General features: G+C 40.1%; 1 long non-coding RNA gene across 3 annotated transcripts in view; it reads left to right on the top strand.

Moving 5' to 3' along the window:
* Positions 1-4,132: 4,132 nt before the first annotated feature.
* The window catches only part of LOC149916183 (uncharacterized), a 113,113-nt gene continuing 97,368 nt past the window's right edge, over positions 4,133-19,877 (top strand). For 2 of the 3 annotated variants that reach the window (XR_016470657.1, XR_016470656.1), the window contains exons 1-2: positions 4,133-5,582; positions 7,007-7,146. This is a non-coding gene — a long non-coding RNA (uncharacterized LOC149916183). The remainder of the gene's footprint in view (positions 5,583-7,006; positions 7,147-19,877) is intronic. The other variant, XR_016470658.1, reaches the window with a different exon arrangement.

Raw genomic sequence — 19,877 nt, 5'->3', positions numbered from 1 at the left:
AAGCTATGCCAACGATGCTGTGTGCTTTTAACCTTCAGTACATTTATGTGAGAAAGCAGAGGGAATGAAAATGTGTAAATGTGCCTGTCAGAAACCTTGATCAGTCAGGGAGGTTTGTAATATGCTTGTAAAAATATAGTGTGGTCTATGGCTTTTATATGGCAGTTCTTAAGACAGAATCACAATTCTTTAAATAACTGCTACTTAAGTCATAGGAGAGCAAGTCATAAAGAAAATGGTACTGAGAATTTTCTCCTGCTAAAAGGCTTGGTGACTTTAACAAATGAAATGTTTCAGGCTCTTAACAGGCAGCCTTTCACTGGGTGCGTATTTATTCATATGCTTAACCTTAGGCCCTGTGAATTGTCCCATTAACTGCCCCCTGATGCACTGCCTTTACATTAGTTAGTTAAGCTGGGTAAAGACACAGCAAGTAACCCTGGAGAGAGATCAAGATGCTACTGCACTAAATGCTGTGCAAAATTGTCCCAAAAGCCTGCCAGGTAAAGTCTATAGAAAACAGATGGATAGAGGAGAAACAAGCTCAGGGAAAAGAATAGAAAGCACCAAAATCTTGTGTTGTGGTGTGTCTGGGTTAGCCAGGCCTGACTTTAGGTGGGCTTGATGGCACTGAAGGGTTTAAAAGAAGACAAAGAAGTTGTGCAGAAGTACTTCGGGATCATGTGCCTCACGGGTGAGTCAGGGAGAGGACAAATCTGTGTTCGCCTCCGAAAACTTAAACCCGAGGGATGAAAATTATGCACAAATGCAAATCTTTGCAAGTCTAGTGCCTATGTGCTCAGGGTGATTTCTCATGTTTCTCATTATGTATTTGGGTTGTATAGTCAAATCTTATATGCTTGGCTCCATGGGGTAAAATAATAAAAGATTAATAAACAGATTCAACACAAGAAAATTCTCATTATGAATAGGCAGAGTTCTTCAGCTTGAAAAGTCGTAGGGATAGATATATAGGAGCTCTGTGTGAATAATTTCCATGAGGTTGGTATTACTTAAAGGCAAATAGAGCTTTCACAATTTATGGCTCCTTTCTTGGACAGTTGCTTTGGTTTTTAAAAACACTTTTTGGTATTTCCTTAATTTCTTTCTTTTCCTTCCTGTTCTCTCTATGCCACGCTTGAAGAATTGCCGCTATTAATATTTCATAACCTCCAGAGTACGTGCTAAAAACGTGGAAATGTAGAAACAAATCACATTTTGGTATTAATGCAATATTGCAGAGCGTAGTTCTCAAGGCTGTGCAAAGAAAGGATTAGACTTTATGGAGGAAAAACCTAGCAGTAAAAATGTGTCTAGCAAAACACATTGAGAGTTTTTAAACAGTTTAAACAATTTTATCACATCCTGTAGTGACTTATTAACAGTGTCTTCAACCTTTATATATTCCAATAACAACCTGATGTCTTCATCTTATCGTAGGGAACTATAATTGGCTGAATCCAGGTACCACTGCCCGGAGGCCATACAGTCTTATAGACTTTAATGGCTCATTAGGTATTTATTCACTTTAACTTAAACAGCTCAGCCATTTGTGGAAAATGAGTCTTTAAAATAGAATTAGGGTTTTTTTTTTTTTTTTTTTTTTTTTAACCTAAGAGTAGTGTATAACTCAAACTGCTACTGAATTTAAATTTCCAAACCTGCCAGTTTAATTTGGCCTTGCTGTCTTCCTTTTTCAAATTGGGTTACAGCTTTGCAATCACTCCTTATGCTGAAGATCTGGTGGTAGTTAAAACTACTCGCATTAAACAGAATGCTTCCTTTAGTTAAAAAACAAACTGACACACCACTAAGTGACCGATTCATGCGTTCTGATAACTCATACTGACAGGTGTCATCTCTACAGGCGATCTCTCGCCTTTAATCATCAGGAATCAGAGACTGGAGGGGGTCCTAATCAATCTGAATTTTAGCCAGGGTGGTGGGTGGTTCTCCTCCAGTGTTCAAAATATCCTCAACACACATGGTGCACCTTGGGTTGTGTCCAAAAACATGAGCCTCTGAGAGAGACTGAACGAGTTCCCAGAGGATGAACAGTGAGTTGGCTTGAATGTGTCCAGATAAAGCCTGCAGTTTGCTTGGTCAACGAACAGTGGTCACATTAAAAGGTGAACCTCGTGTCTCCTTCTCCTTACTGATCTGGCTAAAGGCAAACATGGTTTGTGAACAGCTCTGTATGAGGATACAGAAAATGCTGAGCTCACAGAGCACTTTCTAGCTGCTGAACCATAGCCCTCACTGTGACAGGACCTGTGGTAGAGGCTAAAACAGAAATCATCGCTGTGTAGGAGTGGTTTGAGACATCAGTTCTGCTGATACACAGTCTCTCGTCTCCCATTCATATAAATCTTCTCTGTGTACAGTAAATGTGACTGAGAATGAGAGCTTATTCTGTACTGTTCTGCACTTCTTGTTTTCCTGAGAAAAATACAGTTACTGGAAAAACTTAAAGCCCACAGAATGCTTAGAAATCAAAACAATACCTTTAATATGAACAGAATGTGATGGTGTATACATGCTGCACACATTGCCATGGGGACAGGGGCTAAAATACAGCCTCGTTAGAGTTGGGGTCTAAAGAGCAAAGAGGCCAAAAGAGAAGAAAAGCAAATGTTCTTTCCTTTAGAATAAAAGAAGAAATACCGAAGGATTGTCCTTCTACCAGGACAATCACTAAGGTTCATTAGTTACTTTAACTCACTTAGAATGCAGTTTAAAGACAATTTGTATCTGATATCGCTCTGCCAGCTGAAGCAAAAGGTATTCTTTTCCTTTCCTCCCTTTTCACAAAAGGCATTGCCAAGAGGGAATGGCAGGAGTCAGGAACCTGTTTACTTATGCCATGCCCCTTTTTCATTATCCCTTGTCTGTTTTCTGCACGCTGAACACTATCTACAACTTTCAATACCCAATTTAAATTGGTTTCAAATAAGTGGCAGAGGAATGCATAAGCAGAGATTTCTGTTTCATGTCAGGGGAACAGAACAGCACAGAGAGCATCTTGGTCATCCTTTCTTTTAAGCTCGTATAGTCTGCTGCTCCTATGCTACCTTCATTGATCAGCACTTTTGAAAAACGACTCCATTACTGTCTACACAAAATGGTTCTATGAACCATTTTTAAAAAAAGCAATGCATCTACAAAATTAACCCCTGGACAGCTTTCAAGGTTTTTGCCCTCTCACAATAACACGGTCACACTTAGGATAGGCATCTTGATATTTAATTACTGCAGACAACAGGAAGGTCTGCAGTACCTATGCTATTGAAAAGATAACAGTGATGATAGCATCACCAGGACTAAATGTCACTATGACATGCATTAAATGCTGCCATATCCTTTGCTGTACGTATCCTACATTATGCAGTGAATAGAGGGGCACTGTAGTGCTCCTCTTTCCTCCCAGCAGCTCCATCCTAGGAAAAATTATTAGGATAACAGTTCTTCTGGGACAAGATAGTTACCTCCTAAATCAACACTACTTCCTAATGAACAGCTCTTGAGTTGGGCCTAGCTCTGCTTAATTTAAAGTAGTTGTGTTGACATAATATATTTAGACTTCTGTAATGTGTTTGACTTCGTACTGCACAACATTCTGATTAAAAACAATTATCGCTACACAAAATCGGCGTTGCTCATATTAAACGGCTCCCAAAGTGCCTCACTGATGGCACGTGGAAGGCAGCCCTAAGCCAGGAATCAGCACCAGTTCCTCTGGGGTCTCCATACAGCCAGCCCAACAAAGTCCGGTGGGTGTAAACGGCACAAAAGTCCGATTCCAATGGCAGGTCAGGGTCATGAGGTGGATGGAGACCATCCTGCTGTAAGGAAAAGTTTGGCTATAATAAGCTCACTCAATCATCTTTATCCTAAACAGAGACAGAGCAAAGTCTTTGCCTTTAATTATTCAAATAAAGGGAGAGTCCACTGAGGGATACCCTCAGTGTGGGGCATCTCCAAGTGCTGGGGTCACAGCCCCTCTTTTATCCCAGTGCTGCTGAGCCCTTCCCCCATAGGCTGACATTCTTAGTTCACCTCCCCCAGCTCCCCTCCCCCCCACACACAGATAACCCCGTTGTTTCCTTTGTTTATACAACCTTTGTAATCTGGATTCAGAGCTTGTTGCTTTGCCCAACTTGGAACTACCTTTGTATCCTGTAAAATCTATCCCTCTTTGTTATATCCAGTAAACAAGATTTACATGCAGGTGCTAAGCTAGCATCTCCTGCCGTGTATCTGCAAGTTAAGTTTGTTTAACCAGATCCTTGTGACCAAAATGCTTCTTCCCAGCTTTATTCTGTTTTGCAGGGACCCCCTATCCTTCCTTTGTGCTTCCCAAATACCAGTTTCTTTTACACGGACACCTCATCCTTATTTCTCCTGCACAACAAATTCATAACTAAGGCCACGCTTCCCAAAGAAATGCTGTGTAATAGAGGTGGACCAATCTGACAGCGGCATGCCCTGTTGCAATCTGCATCTTTGTGCACCTGTGTGGGGCAGCTGTGGTTCCAGAAGGTTCTGGAAGTGTAATCTCTCTAATTGAAGTTACCGCCCCATAGGTCTCAGGAACAAAGAATTGACCTGCATTGAGTTGAAGCCAAACTGCAGCAATTAGCAGCTGAAAGCAGGAGGAGATCTGGGGGCGGAGGATGGGAGCCAGCAGTTCAGGTCAGGCTTTGGGTGCTAAAATATCAGGCAGTGACTCAGCGTGGGGGTGAATTCGCTCAGGGATGTTGAATAGTTTTCCTTATTTCACGTTTCCTTTTTTTTTTGTCCTAAAAATCTGTTCTAACTACCACGAATTAAGGTCAGAATGCAGGAGTTACTGAGTGATGTATTTTGACCCGGATAACGCTGGAGGTCAAATGGAGAAACGTAGCATTCCCTTCTGGTCTAAAAATTCCATCAATGAACGAGATCACAGCTTGCAGTGCTGGGACTTCCAGCATGGTGATTTCATGTCAGAACAGTGCTGTACTGCTGGTTGATTTACTGAGTAACATAAGTACGTTGAATCAGAGCAGAGGAACTTGCTTTGGAATTAATTTCAGTTAGCAGAGTTATTTTTGTTTTTGTTCTTCCTACTGACCTCCATTTGAGACTAAACGTTTTTAAGAAACAGAGATGTGATGTTTTTCTTTAAAGTTATGATTCACCCAAATGTAGAACTACTGGAGCAGCCATCTGCCATGAAAGCAGAGCGTGGACTCAAGGGACTTTACCACAAACTCTTCATTAAAACATCTATGTGAAATTTTTTTTTGTAATTTCCACAAGGATTCTAACAGCCACCGTTGATTCCCACAGGGGAAATAAATTCACCTCCTTTTTTTCATTGGCGCCATTTTTGTCAGGCGCCATTTTTGTCAGGCGCCATTTTGTTAGGCGCCATTTTGTCAGCCTGCCCCCCATGCTGCCATCTGTCCCACAGCAACAATCTGGAACGGAATATTGACAGGAAGGTTCAACCTTTACTGCTGTACCACCATCAGTTGCCTCTGGTGTCGCAGACCAACATAACATAGAAGGCGTTACTTTTGGAGCAGCCCTTCCTTAAGGTAAGACTGATCTAACTTAGGAATTTGGGTTCTTTCCGCAGTCTGGTGGAACTGATCATAAGACCTGTGAATAACTCAAATAAATAACAGGATTTGTATTTGGGAAACCTGTCAGCATTTGATGTAATCTGTCTGCATCAGTATAGAAGACGTGGGGAACGCAGATCTGTGGCTGTGATTTAATGAAGGTGGTGATCCTTTCCATTAAGGCCATTTCACTATTTTTCACAGGCACGTGAGAAATACATTCTTTGCTGCTGTACAGTTTTGTGTCACATTAACCCCTGAGCACAGCACTCCGAAGGTAGCACTGCTGTGTTCCATACAGCAATATGCCATATCACATTCTCACTGAATGCATTGCCCTTGGGTACACTGGGGTTAGTTAAGCAGTATTTCTAGATGTTTGATTACCATGTTGAGATAATTAATGGGCTGCATGCTATCTCTATTAATTAGACCATGCTCAAGCCTTGATAAAGTGTGTGTCCTTATAGTGCAGCATAATAGTTTCACAAATCCCCTACAAACTGTGGTTAATTACAAGCTCATCATGATTTCAGGATCTAAGAGATGAGGAACAAAAAAACCCACAACTTTTTCTCAATGGTTGGTAAATAGTTCTAAGAATAATCTCCCACAAAGTGAAAGTAAGGATGCTTTTTGGAAGATGAAGTGATTTGGTGAAAAGAAACTTTTTTTTTTTTTTTTCTTGACAATTTAACTACATCACTGTATATGTGTATATATACTTATGAAATTCCAAGTAAGGAGGCCAAGACCCTTTTTTTGTAAGACTTTGAAGAAGGCATTCTCTTCTTGCATCTGTGGGGTTGAGCAAGCTTAGGAAGGAAAAAAATACAGTAGAGAGACATTGCTTCATTGGAGGGGCAGAAAGACAGTAATCTATAGTTGATATTTATTTAAATTTGATAGTCAGCTCTACGCAGCAGTGCAGAATCCCCTTTTCAAAATGCCACGAGAACACACCTACCACTGCTCAAATTGCAAGCTCCCATCATAGCATAAAACCTTTTTTCAATCCTGCAATTTCTAGTTGTCCTTGCTTTCAACCCCTTTGACTGTTGTATTCTTATGGATGCTCGGAAGTGAAGACGTACGTCCACGTCTGACAGCAGGGCTGTGCAGCCTGAGTGCACTGCTTAGGCAGAAGATCACATATACTGTTTTTTTTTGTTTTTTTTTGTTTTTTTTTAAGACAGAGGCAGTTTATCTGCCAACTCTAAAGCAGAAAAAAGGAGTTTGGTCCACTCACTATTACACAATTCTTTTAAAATGTTAGCGTTTAGTATTAAATATAAAAGTTGTTATTCTGTGTATATATCACACACAATGTGTACTAAAATTACAGTTAATTGAAATTTCATGATCTGTATGGAAATGATTTTGTGTTTAAACTACAGGTTTGTTATTTCCTCGGTTATCTGAAGAAGTTGTCTGCCATGTTACGACTGGCCTGTTCATACTGGCTCGCTGCAGCATCACTTGGCCTTTCCAGCTCCCTGGGATGAAAGCTTCTTGCACGGAAGCATCAATGTCAATGGTAAGCTCAAATATGAAGTTAAAAATACTATCAAAGCAGATTAGAGAGTATTTGTTCAATTACTGTCTATACAAGCCATCTGGCAGCAGGGCATGAAAGGTAATCGGCTTCATTTTAGGAGTGATATTTCACTTCCTAAGCACCTTGACTAAGAGATGCAAATGCAGGTCTGTCTGTCTTTAAAATGGTGGCTGATCATAGCTCTTAAGACTTAATTTAAATTTACTTCAAGAAATGTAATAGTTGTTGGGGAAAAAAGTATAATGTCTACACATGCAAGTGTTTTGTCTAGGTAGACAGATTCTCCTCTTTTTTATCTGAAAGTTCAGAGGAAAAAGCAGGAGGAAAAAACTCACTTAAATAGGAGTTGAGATTACTCAATATTTCTTAAAAGAAAAAAGGAAGAATGTTTCTCAGCACTGTTGAATCAGACCATCATAAAACAGTGCACTGTGAAAGCAAAATAAACTTTTCTGTTCTGCTGTAGAAACAAAGGAAGAATCTTGCAAAACAGCACATTGCTTCTGCTTTGCCTTCCTTTTCTCCAACAAAACTGGAGCGTGGCTCTCTACTGGAGCAAACCACAGTTTGCAAAAGACATGCAGTTTTACTCCTATGTAAGCCCAGCTTAAACACAGGGATTGTTTCCTGTTGTAGATTTGTGGCCATTAGCAACCGAGATTTAGCATTCACCTGTACCTTGGTGCACAAGAAAGAACAGCAAATAAGAGCCAGGTGTAAATGTTGGGTTAATTTGAGGAGGCTGAGGGCAGGTAAATGAGGTAGAGAAGTTCACAGCAGCAGCCTTCCAGTAGATGGCTCTGTTATACACCAGACTGTCCTGCAGCTCCTCCACCTCTCCGCAGTGAACCGCGTTTTGTCTCATCCAGCCTCCCAGCACAAATCTAATGTACACATCTTAGCCTTTTCGTTTGGGCAACACTGTCAAGCGTAGGTGTCTCTTGTAATATTACTAGTTTTTCTCTTGGTGGTAACACATAATCGTGAAGCTATCACGACAGCACAGCAACTTTCTTAGTCAAACCCCAGAGCACGGAATAAACCAGGACTTGTCACGCTGGTGGGCTGAGTGAGGGCTGGTAGCAGATGAAGAGAGTCCAATTGAATTACTGGTGGCACATTTATTCAGATAAAATTTAACAAGATCAATTAAAGCTTTTTGTTTAGTGGAAGGCTACTTCACAGATGTTATTTCCAATTTCAATTTTTTTTGTTTTTTGATTTTTTTTTTCTTAGTGAAGAGCACAATATGGGGTTGATGAGTCTTGTTATTTTGCCTGTAAAGAGAGGTCTTAAATGCTCAGAGATGCCTGCCAAGTGCAGCCGTTCAGTTCTACACCACAGAACTAGATGAGTTTTGCTCGAGTTATAAAATACATTAATTTAAGATTATACCCCTGTATGCTGTGGAACATATGTAGGTACAGCACAAGGATGACAATTTGTCAGGCCTTTCTCCAAGCCCTCTTTGTGAAGAATGAGATCCCATTTGGACCAGTTACAAGTGAATAGACATTATACACTCCAAAATCATGCCTTTGTTGCTTAATACAGCAAAATATTGTCAGTGTAATTATTTTTGTGCCATTCTTTTGTCCTGTGGCATCGATCCAAATGTGATTCCTACTCTACCTGGCTGTAACCCAAGAGCACTTCACATAAGGCTCTCAGGATCCTAATTCTCTCATTCAACTATGACCAGCGTCTGTGTAGTTTTGATTCAGCATACAATGGTCTGTGTGGAGAATTCCAAATACAGTTCTAATTGTCGGTGGCCTCTCGCAAAAATTTATATTGATCTGCTGTATACTGCCAGTTCTTCATAGAAAAATTGTATCAAACATATAGAGTTGTATTTCTTTTCTTTGGCTCTCGGTATATTCAGAGCTACTGTAACATTCTGTTTTTAAACTCTGGGTACATCTCTTGCATTACAGGCACGCAGCCATGCATGCAAGTAATGTATGTTCCCCCCAAAATTTATTAACTGGGGACCAAATCCATGTAATTCAGAAAGGAGCTGGAGCATAAAACAAGTAGACAGTGGCAAAACTGGGTTCGTTTAGCCTTGAGAAGGCAAGACTGAGGGAACTCTTACTACAGCCTTATGATACACAAGGGACAATTATAAACAAATCAGGCTGGAGTCTTCACGTAAGGGCTCAGCAGAAAGGCTAGGTGCAGCAATTGTAAGTTTTAACAAAAAAAAAACAACCAAAACACTGAGTGAATATGAGGAAAAAACTCTTCACATGTGTGAAGCACATGGTTAATTAAGCATTAGAGCGGGGGCCAAAAGAGTCTGTGGAATTTCTATCTTGGACATTTTGAAGATTTGACTGGGCAAGGCCCTTTGCATCATTTTACAGCTCCAGACCCTACCCTGCTTGGAGCAGAAGATTGGGTTACATGATTTCTGAAGATTCCTTCCGCAGAATTTCTCTGCAATGTCTCTCCTGGTTGGTTTTTTTTTTCAGTTTGCCTCATAAAGAAGCGTTCTAAAACTGTTCTAGAAGTTTTGGATGAAGAAAGCCAGGACAAAACTCCCTGGATTAGAAAGACTTGGGATTTGTGATGCTCTTTAGATCTTTGGGAGGGAGGGGAAGAGAGAGGAGACAAAATCTAGGCATAGTTCTTAAAGTTTTTCTACAAAGATGTTTCATCATTATAAATTTTTTCTTTCTGCCAGAGAGGCAATGATATTTAACCATAGCTCTCATTTATGTTGGACACAGGCTATTGAATGTTCTGTAGCTACAAGTTTAACGAGACTCTATCCTTTTAGAGAGACACTTAAGTGTCTAAAAATGGAATAGAAAACAGGTTTATGGTCTTATGATTGGCTGTGTTACTGAGGTGAGGAGTACAGCTTTGTGCATCAGCTGCAGTTTCATGGCAGGTAATGGCTCCTTGCATTTGTGTCCTGGTAAGGTTAAGTCTGGTCCCCCTCAGATGGTGCAATTTGTCAAATCAGTCTGATTAAAACCAAGGCTAGCATGCCCTGATTCTGGGATGTGTCATGTAGCTTGGCGTATAAAACCCCACAGATTTTTTCTGATGTTTTTTAAAGAGTGAAAGTGAGGTGAAGTGGGCACTGTGGTCACAGGAAAACCGGAACTTTGGAGAGAGACATTTCATTGTGCATTCTTAGAAGCTATGAAGTAGGTACTCTTTTACATCTGCCTGCTACCCTTTGCTGCAACATTGAGGATACTTCCTGTCTTATCAGAAGCTGCAGGTACATAATTGAGTCCAAGCTTTTCTTAAAAATAACTTGGAAGAAACAGTTCTTCATGCTACATAACATAAACAATTGCTAAAATATGCAGATCAGGAAAAGTAATGATGTGTAATACTATAATGTTTTAAATGTCTTAATTTAGTTTATAGGCACTCCAAAAAAATCTCTTAAGGAGCCAAGCATCAATAATGTGAGCCTGTGCTAGCTGAGTAATTACCTCTCGGTGCTGAATTCTTAAATATTAATTTGCTGTATGCTATTAATCATGTGCTACACAGTAATCTCTGAAGGCAAGGCAAAAGCACGGCTCTGAAGTGAAAGGAGAGAGTAGCTCTTCCACCAAGGTTCAGAGTTTGCAGTTCTTCAGATTTGTCTCCTAGTTTTTGATAAATCTGCACACGGCATACTTTGCAGTGCTTGTTTGCATGGCTGGTATACATATGGGGTGGGCCATGTCAGATTACATGATGTTGCTAAATTCTCTTCAAAGCACAGCTGGAGCTCGATGCAGTGGTTGTAGAAGGAAGGTGTGAATGTCTGAGACTCTTAAAAGTATGCTGGTCTGCTCCTAAATTACTAAAGATGTATTTCCTTGTATTTCCTTGCAAAGTGTCTGAAGAAATACTCGTGACTTTATTTTTGTGCCCTTAGCAAAGAAGAGCAGTTCCTGTTGTTAGTGAGGTCAGTGAATATTTTTGCAGAACAGCTTCTGTGTAATCAAGTCAGGGCATATTTGAATTGCAAAGCGTGGTATAGTAAAGACACCCAAGCTAAGGTCAAATGAATGAGGTCAGGTACCAAAGATACTTCAGCTGCAGTAGTATACAACAATCCCAACTAATTCACTCTGCCTGACAGACTCAACAACAACAAAAAAGAAAAACAACAGGAAAGAAACCCCATAAAGTATCTAGAATCTTGAAATGTCATCTAAAATTAATCTAATATCATATCTCACACTTTTCCACTGGGGAAGCTTCATTTCTTGAAGCTCAACTTCTCTCAGTCCTTTCAGAGAGGCAAGCATATCTATAAGACAGGTAAAGAGAGGCAAACATTGGTATTTCACATGTCCTAAAGGTAAATAAAGCTGATTCAGAGAATTTTCTCCTTGATTGAGCTGGTTGTATTAGCTGGGGGAGCTCTTCTAATGCTGCTTTGGTTATGGTCACAATTATTATAGTTATGATGTGATTGCTAATACTATTTGTATCTGTAACAATCATGAGAATAACAGACTTCCTTCTTTAGAGAGAAGGAAACATCAGCCCTAATGGCAGGTGTAATAGGTAATGCCAATAAACACTGGGATGAAAAAATAAAGTGCTGCCATTCCCACTCATTTGGTGTAGGATTCTTGATAAGAGATTTCACCCATTTGGAGATTCCAGGGTCTGATTTAAGTGGCAAGTTTCAGTGGAGCTTGTGAAGCTGCTATACCTAGTGGTAGAAATAGAAATGACCACTTCTATTTCATTGTGCTTCCTGTTTAATTGTGCTTATTTGACAGTGGAGATTGATCAGTATGGATGTTTTCCTTCCTGTAGAAGCAGTGGATACCCACAGTTAGGAAGAGAGAATGATTCTTTTTACCTTTTGCAGTCGTTTGTCCAGTAGTAAAGTGAGGATAATTCCATGCACCCTCATAGGTGTGCTGCTGAGTGCAAAAGTTTTCCAAAGTTCACAAGTTTCCTGCTGATTTTTACACTGTCTATAAACTAAGATGTGTGGGCATTGAAATCCATGGGTGGGCATTATGTGCGTGCAGCTTCCTTAGGGGCTATGGTTGTGCACCCCTTGAGATATTTTGGAATTGAGAGCTTTTAAATCACTTGAAAGGGCAAAACTCTAGGGAAAAATCTACCTGGAAAAATGTCTCTGTATTTGAGCACAGTTTTAACATCAGTGAACTTTCAGCCAAAGCTGTCCATGTTTGCTTTTCCTCTCCCTGTTTGCTCACACTTCCTATCACAGCCTCCTTCATCTTGAGCCAGCAGAACTATATTAAGAGTGTGTGTGTGCCAGAGATGTACACACTTGCTCATGAACACTAGTGGGCAAGCAACCATGATCTAGTTCATGAGCTCCTCAAAATCAGAGTGTCTTGGGAATGAAGACTGCAAAACCTTACAGCATTCTCAGACCTAAGCATCCACTGGCCATATAGAGACACACAGTATCTTCCTTGGGCTTGTCCTGCAGGGAAGCACATCTTCAAATCCTGCATCAAGCAGTTTGTTTACCTTTTTTAACATGAAATTTTTAAATGATACTTAATCACACCAAAGAGCTTTCTTTTTCTCAGACAAAATTATGTATTTACATAAAATTCTCTAATTGCTTACAGTATGTTGTCTCCCAAATGTAACACCTGCTTGAGGATGCTGCTGATTTAGGTGTAACAAGATCAACAGTACAGTTGTGCATTGTGTAAGGCAGGAGAAAAGTCATTTTTAAAACCTGAGTAAGATTAAATAATAATAGGAATAAAAATAATGCATTTTTTTTGTATTTCATATAAATTTCTGTAGCAATGATTGATTCTTCTATTGGTTAGAGGTATATTTCTAGGAAAACTTGGCTTCATTAAATGACAGATATGAAGCTAAAAATGCCTCCCATTTAAAAATAAGGATATTTTAAAGATATGCAGCTTAAAAAAAGACTATTTTGTCTGGCCTCTGCAAATCAAGGTGGAAGAACTCAGAACTGGAGAATCTGACTGCAGGTCAGTGCTGCTGCATTACTTCTGTGCAGAGAAGCATCTGCACTTCAGAATCCCACTAGAGAGGTGAGGTTTTGTCCTGGGCTTTGTGAGGGCATAGCATAAGTTTTGGGGCTTTAGATGTAGGGTTTAGGGCTGGTAGGTGACTTTGCATCCTGCTTCAGTGCTCTGTTAGAAGTGGACATCTATATCTCATCTGTGTGTCAACAGCAAGGTGATTCCTTCATCATATTCTTCATTTCTGCATTTGCTGATGTCCATTTACATTCTGGAGTCTTTCTTTATAGTTACAGCTTTGCCCATCAGTGCTGTGATGGAACATACTGGGTTTGCTTTGTCTCCTTTTTGCTTTCTTCTGCTTTCCCAGGTCTTACTGCAGACACTTCTCCCAGACTGTTTTCTTCCATGTGGAGCTGTCTGTAAATACAGTGGGGAGTAAACAGTCTTGACCATCAGGTTCATTGGAAACCTGAGGTCAGTGTTGGTAGATAAAGCTTTGTTTGTCCTAGTGGAATTCTTGCAGTTCATAGTTGCTTCCTTTCTTGACAAAAAATGAATTTCTATTACATTCAGTCTGCTTGTCTCGATCTGCTCAGTGCATCATAAACTAAAAATTTGGTTGTGGTTGCAAAGCTGTTGGGTAAGGTGGTGCGTAGGGAAATGACCTGGACTCAGAAAAGCATCCTGATTTTCACAAACCCTATTTGGAATATTGTACAAAACCATTCATAGAAGATAACTGTACAGTGATGTGATGTACTTTTTTTTATTCCTACCACTCAATTTCCCTTGTTTTTTTCCTCCCTTGGAAATAGTATTTATTTTCTGATGATCTGGAAGTGCTTCACAAATTACTGTTTTTTTTCAAATTCATGTGTAGTTAAAAGCAGTTTGTCTCCTTTTAAAAAAATGCAGGGAAAATTGGATGGCTTCTTTGTCCACAGCTTCCAGCAAGGTGGGCTCCTGCTTCCAAGCTTGGTTCATGTTCAATCAATGAGTTTCTGATTTGCAGCAAACCCAGTTCCCTGTGGCTCCAGAAATGTTTTTCCCCTTTCTCTCTCTGGGGCCTGATTATCTGCTCTTTGCATTCCTAGAATGAACCACAGGCTCCCAGCTGTGCTGCAGCTCTGCCTACCATCCTTGAAACCCCCAAAGCATGCTTAGCTGCCCGTCTGAATCCAGCTATGTTCATTCCCTCCCACCCCTCTTACAGAGGATTCACTTGTATTTTAGTTTAAAGAAACATAACTCAACCTGACAATGGAACAAATTCATTACAGCATGGTTTTTAAGTGATCTTTGTGGACTTGCATCTGAATGTAAACAAGAACTCAGATTCTGGCCTTGCTTTTAGCATTTGGTTTCACTATGGAGCATTCCTGCTTTTATAGAAGTGACTCTGCTCAATTTAGTGCCGTGCCTTTGGTGACTGTGCTGTGACAAATGGTAGTCGTGCCACACAGTGCGATGTCCTTCATTTCTGTGGCTTGGGAATTTTTACAAAATTGTATAAAGTCACTCTGGATATTTTTTTTCTGGGGAATATATTTCACTTTACATCTGGGTCTTACTACATTCTAAATGAGCATATATGAAGGGACAGAAGAGGGCTGTGAGGAAACAGAACCTTTTCCTTTTTGCTTGGAGCCCATTCTTTGCTGTTAAAAAGCAAATAGCTTTGCCACCTGCGGCTGTTTGGAAGCCAAAATGAAATGAGCTGATGTTCTCTATCCCATTCCAAGCATACAGGTGTCCACTGTATGAAAAGTGTTATTGCCGTTGGCATCATTTTTAATAGTGTCAGCACAGAACCCAAATGGCTCTGGTTGGAAATTGCCCTTTACACTGAACTGGGGCATGCTGGCTGGCAGTATGGATGAGCTTTGACACAAGGCTGTACCTTGTTAGCAAGGAAACAGGATTTCAGCCTTTCGTGTTTGTAGTCCAACATCTGCACCCAGAATATGTCTCAGAGTTCATTAAATCATTGTGGTATTTTTATTGAATGCAAGCCCTGAAGTCCTTGTTATAACGGATGCAGAGCTTATACTCTAAGGTAGACCAGAGTTTCTCTATTCTTGCTCACATCCTTGTCTCTGATAGCATTGTTATCCATGTTTTCTTCAGCAGGACAACTTGTTAGGAATTTTGTAGTGGAGGAAAAAAAATGTACTGCTCTTGAACCAGAAACATTTCCTGGGAATATATTTACTAGTTTTTTGGGGAACAAAGCCTCAGACCTCAGGTAGACTTTCATTAGTGTATTAACCCCATCACAGAAGGAAATGGGGCATCTGTCAGAGCACTGCTTTGCCTGCTTAATCAGCCAGGACCCCTCTAATTGTGAGGACAGTAGGTAACTGCACTGACAGAATACAAGGCTTTATTCATATGTGCTTAATTTATAAACATATTTGCATACCAAAACAACCTGTCGTGCTTTGCTTATGTTGTGTCCATGGATATAAACATTTTGAGAACTCGAAACGTTTTCATTGAGCAAACAAGCTGCGTTGCCCTCAGCGCTGCTTTGCAATTCCTGCTCCCTGCCCCAAGTCTTGGGTGATTTTACCAGTTGCTGTTATTTTGTTAGAGACCTAAGCGTAGCTACTGAATTCTGCTCTGACAGCCAGATTTTTGGAGGTCTTTTTCTCTTAGCTCTTCTAATACTGTTAATAAATCTGGTGAAAGGTGACCATAATTTCAGCTGCCATGTGAAAGAATTGGCTTCTTTAGTTGTATTTTTGGCTTCTGAGCAGTGCTGAAAAGCCAACATGGAAAGCAGCATCAGCATTGAATGCCCTCCACCTGATTTCTGGTTCAGTTCGGAGGTGAGCCTGAGAGGACTGGAGAGTAAAGACTGTTTCACAGTAAGGGAGTCAGCATAATAAGAAAGCTTGGATGAAGTCAGAGGCAAAAAATAACAGTGATGCAAATCAAAGCAGATAGGCATGTGAAAAACACACATCAAGGCAGCTGAGTTAATAGGGGCTCAGAAAAATCATGTTATCGTTTGGTTGGAAATCCCATCAAATGTACTTGGCAGGAGAAATTTATTTAGATATAACTTCAGAAAAAAACCCCACAAAGGATCCATTCTGACATGTGAATGCCTCACATTATCTACGAGCACACAGGTGGCTTTTGGATGCAACATGCTGCATAACAGATGCCTTTGCCAGTGTCTCAAGAGCCACTTGTTGTGCATTCATATTGAGCCAAAATACTTTGACAATACAAAAGATTTGGGAAAGGCTGTTTGGCTGATGCTTGTGTTGTGAAGCAAGCATTTAAATCCTGATTTAAAATCAGGATTGTTTTTGCTGGTCATTAGAGGATAATTTCACTAGTTTACTGCTTTTATTTCCACAAAACTACATAAAAATAACTGTGGAGATGGAACCATTGCAAAATAACTCTTGTTTATGTATGTATATTGACATCACTGTGCTTTGGTCTTTGCTACAAGTTATGCACAAGCACAAGTCTCAAACAGCAATCAATACTTCACTAATATGCTATCAAGTGCTACATCATATGTTTACATAAATGATTAAAACTTCTGATTTGCTAATGCAGGCAGACTTGGTGCAGTGCAGATAACAGTGCTGCACACATGGAGTTTGGTGGCACTGGCATTCCAGAAATTCAGTGTTAGAGGTCAAGAAACTGCAGCAATGCAGAGCCATCTGTATGGCAGATTTCTGCTCACGGAAATGCACTTTTTTTTTTTAACCCTACTTGGGTTGAGAGTGATTTTGAAAACATATCAACTCCCTTTCAGCTGTGTTTCTATGTGTACTCTGATACTGCTGGGGATTTGTTTCCTGCAACACTTCTGTTGGATTTTGTTTCAGTGATTTGAAGGTATAAGCAAAGTGATGTTAGAAACTAGAGAATGTTGTGCTCCTGGCTCACAGAGACCTCTAAAAATTCAACTTTCCCATGTATGATACAGAAGTCTAACAATTGTTATGGTCCTATAGTTTGGGTGAGGCAGGTGATAATAGCTCATATGGGACATTCTCAGCTTCCGTGCATGTGAAACTACTATTCTTGGCATGTATTTCAGTGGGTTAGATCCTTAAAAGCAAAGGAGTTTATATATCTCCCAAAATTCAAAGCATCCCTCTGAAATATTTGTGAACACATCAGTATTTGCATTGCTATGCTGCGGCTTCTCCAATCTTCAGCAGAAATGCATGCTTATTTCCTATTTCTGGAGGGATGTTTGCTTATCTTCCAACTGTCCTGGCCTTCTGCAAGCTAAAACAAAAGGGCAGAGAGCCCCTGCAAGAGATTTTGCTTTAGAATGCTTTATTGCTGAACGATGAATACCAATTTAATTATACTTGGGAGCCCTGGCTGTGTTTTCTTTTGTTAAGTCAGAAGTGTGGAAATGAGTTTCAGCCGCTGTTAAAAAATTGCTATAGTACTACTGTAAAATACAGGATTTCCATGGTATCTGGCTTGTTCTACAGCCCTTCTAAATTGAACTCAATTAGGCTTCATGTCTCCTTCCTTGTCAAAGATATAATGCTTGTGCAGTCACGTGTGGGATGTGATAATGCATTTAATCAGGTTTATCAACAGCTCTAAACAGTGTCCTAAGGTGCTCTTTGTGGAAACTCCTTTTAGACTAGTGTGAATGACTGCAGAGGTGGTAAATACCTCTTTAAATACGTGTTGGATATTTATTATGAAATAGAGCTGAGGGTGTGCCATAAGGCAGAGAAGAATTTCTTCAAGACTGGTGAGCAGTGTTGGTGTGCATGGATGGGCACAGATGAGGATGTTCACTGTAAAACTCATTTTGTGACATGGCTGAGGAAGCTTCATGTAGATTGGCTTTGGTTTAGCCCTTCTGTAGAAATACACGCTTTTGCTTATGGCAAATGTTGGTGCACTTTAAGAGATTTCGGTGAAGCATCGTCACTTACATTTTTCAGAAAAAAAGGCCTTGTTTTGAAGAAAATAAAGAAAATCGCATTAAAAAACAATGAAGAATTCCTTTCAATTCACAGAAATTTATGGGGACCTTCATGAAGACCTGGAATTATTTTAATACCTGCACTTTAGTCACTCTATCTCTGTTGCTACTGGTTCTTCCTGCGGCCCCTTTAAACTTTACTGAGCAACCCTGCTATTGAAGTCATATTTTTAGAAAATATGTGCTTTAGCTGAGGAAATGTCAGTGTACTGTTAAACATTAAATAAATTGTATTTATTTTTTCTGGAATGAGACCAAAAAAAAACGTGTTGTCAGATGCCTACTGGAGTCCTCAATTAAGCAGCAGCAGTACCCCACTCAAATTCAGAGCAGAATTCAATAAATACATGCTGCATATTCACTTTCCACAACTAGCAATTACAAACAGATGCAATCAACAGGTTTTTCCCAACATCTTTACAAACCTCACGGTTAAGAAACCTCAAAGAGGAGTTAATTGAAAAGTATGCCCATTTCCCTGTATGCTTTTAACACTTGGCACCACCCTCCCCAAATAAATTAATAAACAGAGAAATAGAAGTGTGTCTGCAGGTGGGATTTATATATGGAGGGAATAACTCAGAATAGATTCAGTTATAGGCAAGAGCCCCAAATGTCACCTTTTGTGCCAGCCTGGGCCTTGTTTGACCAGCCCCATTTTGTGATGTGCAAACTGCAGCACGGAGGTTGCTGTTAGGAGGCAAATGAGAGCTGCTCTGTCATCAGAGCACCAAGGGAAAGAACTGTTGAGAAAGGTGATCTGAAAGTGGGTTTCTTTCTTCTTTCTCTTGGCTGCAATGATGCCATTCAGAAATGCCACTTTTTCTTGATGTGTAGGAGTGGCAGTTGCTACCTAAATCTAAATGTTATTTTCATAGGTTTCAACAGCTTTTGATACACAAGTAGTGCTTTCATTTCCAACCAGTTTCCTTTCTGCTCTCTTGGATGGCATCAAACAAGGATTTGTGTTTACAAGAAATGTTCCTTTTCTGTGAGTGGAATAGCAGTTCATGTCATAAGAGACATAATCTAAAACATGACGGAGGTTGTGGAATGCACAGCAGATTTTTTGAATGAGCTCAAATTGTTAGTTTAATTGCCGCTCTTGAGGCAGAGGACATGGTATAAAAATGCTTTTCAGAATATCAGCTTAATTATCAGCTCATTTTCCAAATACAAAGCAAAAACTTCCCTGGTAATGCTGTTGTTTTCCTGCTTTAAGAACAGGACATCACAGCACTGTCTGCAGTATGAGCAGATAGCTCACAGAGTCTTGGATCTCTTATTGTAAGGAGAAGGTGAAGATGTAAAACAGCCCTATGACCCAGGGCAGGTTAGGAGGGAATGACCTGGAGTGATCAGATTTTGTTTTGGCTTTTGTTTTATGGTTCTGAAAGTTTAGAGCTTCCTCATTGCTTTCTTGGTTCCTAAAAGGACAGGGCATTTTCCTCTTTCCTTACAACTTTGCTGCAGGATTGGTGAGAGTGGTAGGTAGTAAAAGGGATTTGTGGAACGCAGATGGACAAGGCACCAGTGGAGGCATCAGGAGCTCTGGCACTGATTTATTGGACGAGTGACTTGGGGCCACATGCAGTAAACAGTTTGAGCATTGTTCATAATCTTTAAATTACCTCCCCAAACTATTTCAGCTGAATTCTATAATCACTAGACTTTGTTTTCTAGTGTTCTGTTTCTGCCTTAATGAATCTTTAATTTCTCTCTGCTCAGGGGCCAGCTTTAATGGAACAGTTGGT

Source organism: Phasianus colchicus, chromosome 13 (genome assembly GCF_987193195.1).
Source record: "Phasianus colchicus chromosome 13, bPhaCol1.hap1.1, whole genome shotgun sequence".
In the NCBI taxonomy this organism is placed as follows: Eukaryota; Metazoa; Chordata; class Aves; order Galliformes; family Phasianidae; genus Phasianus; species Phasianus colchicus.
The sequence above is the reverse complement of the archived record's forward strand: the minus strand, read 5'-3'. Positions and strand labels throughout refer to the sequence as shown.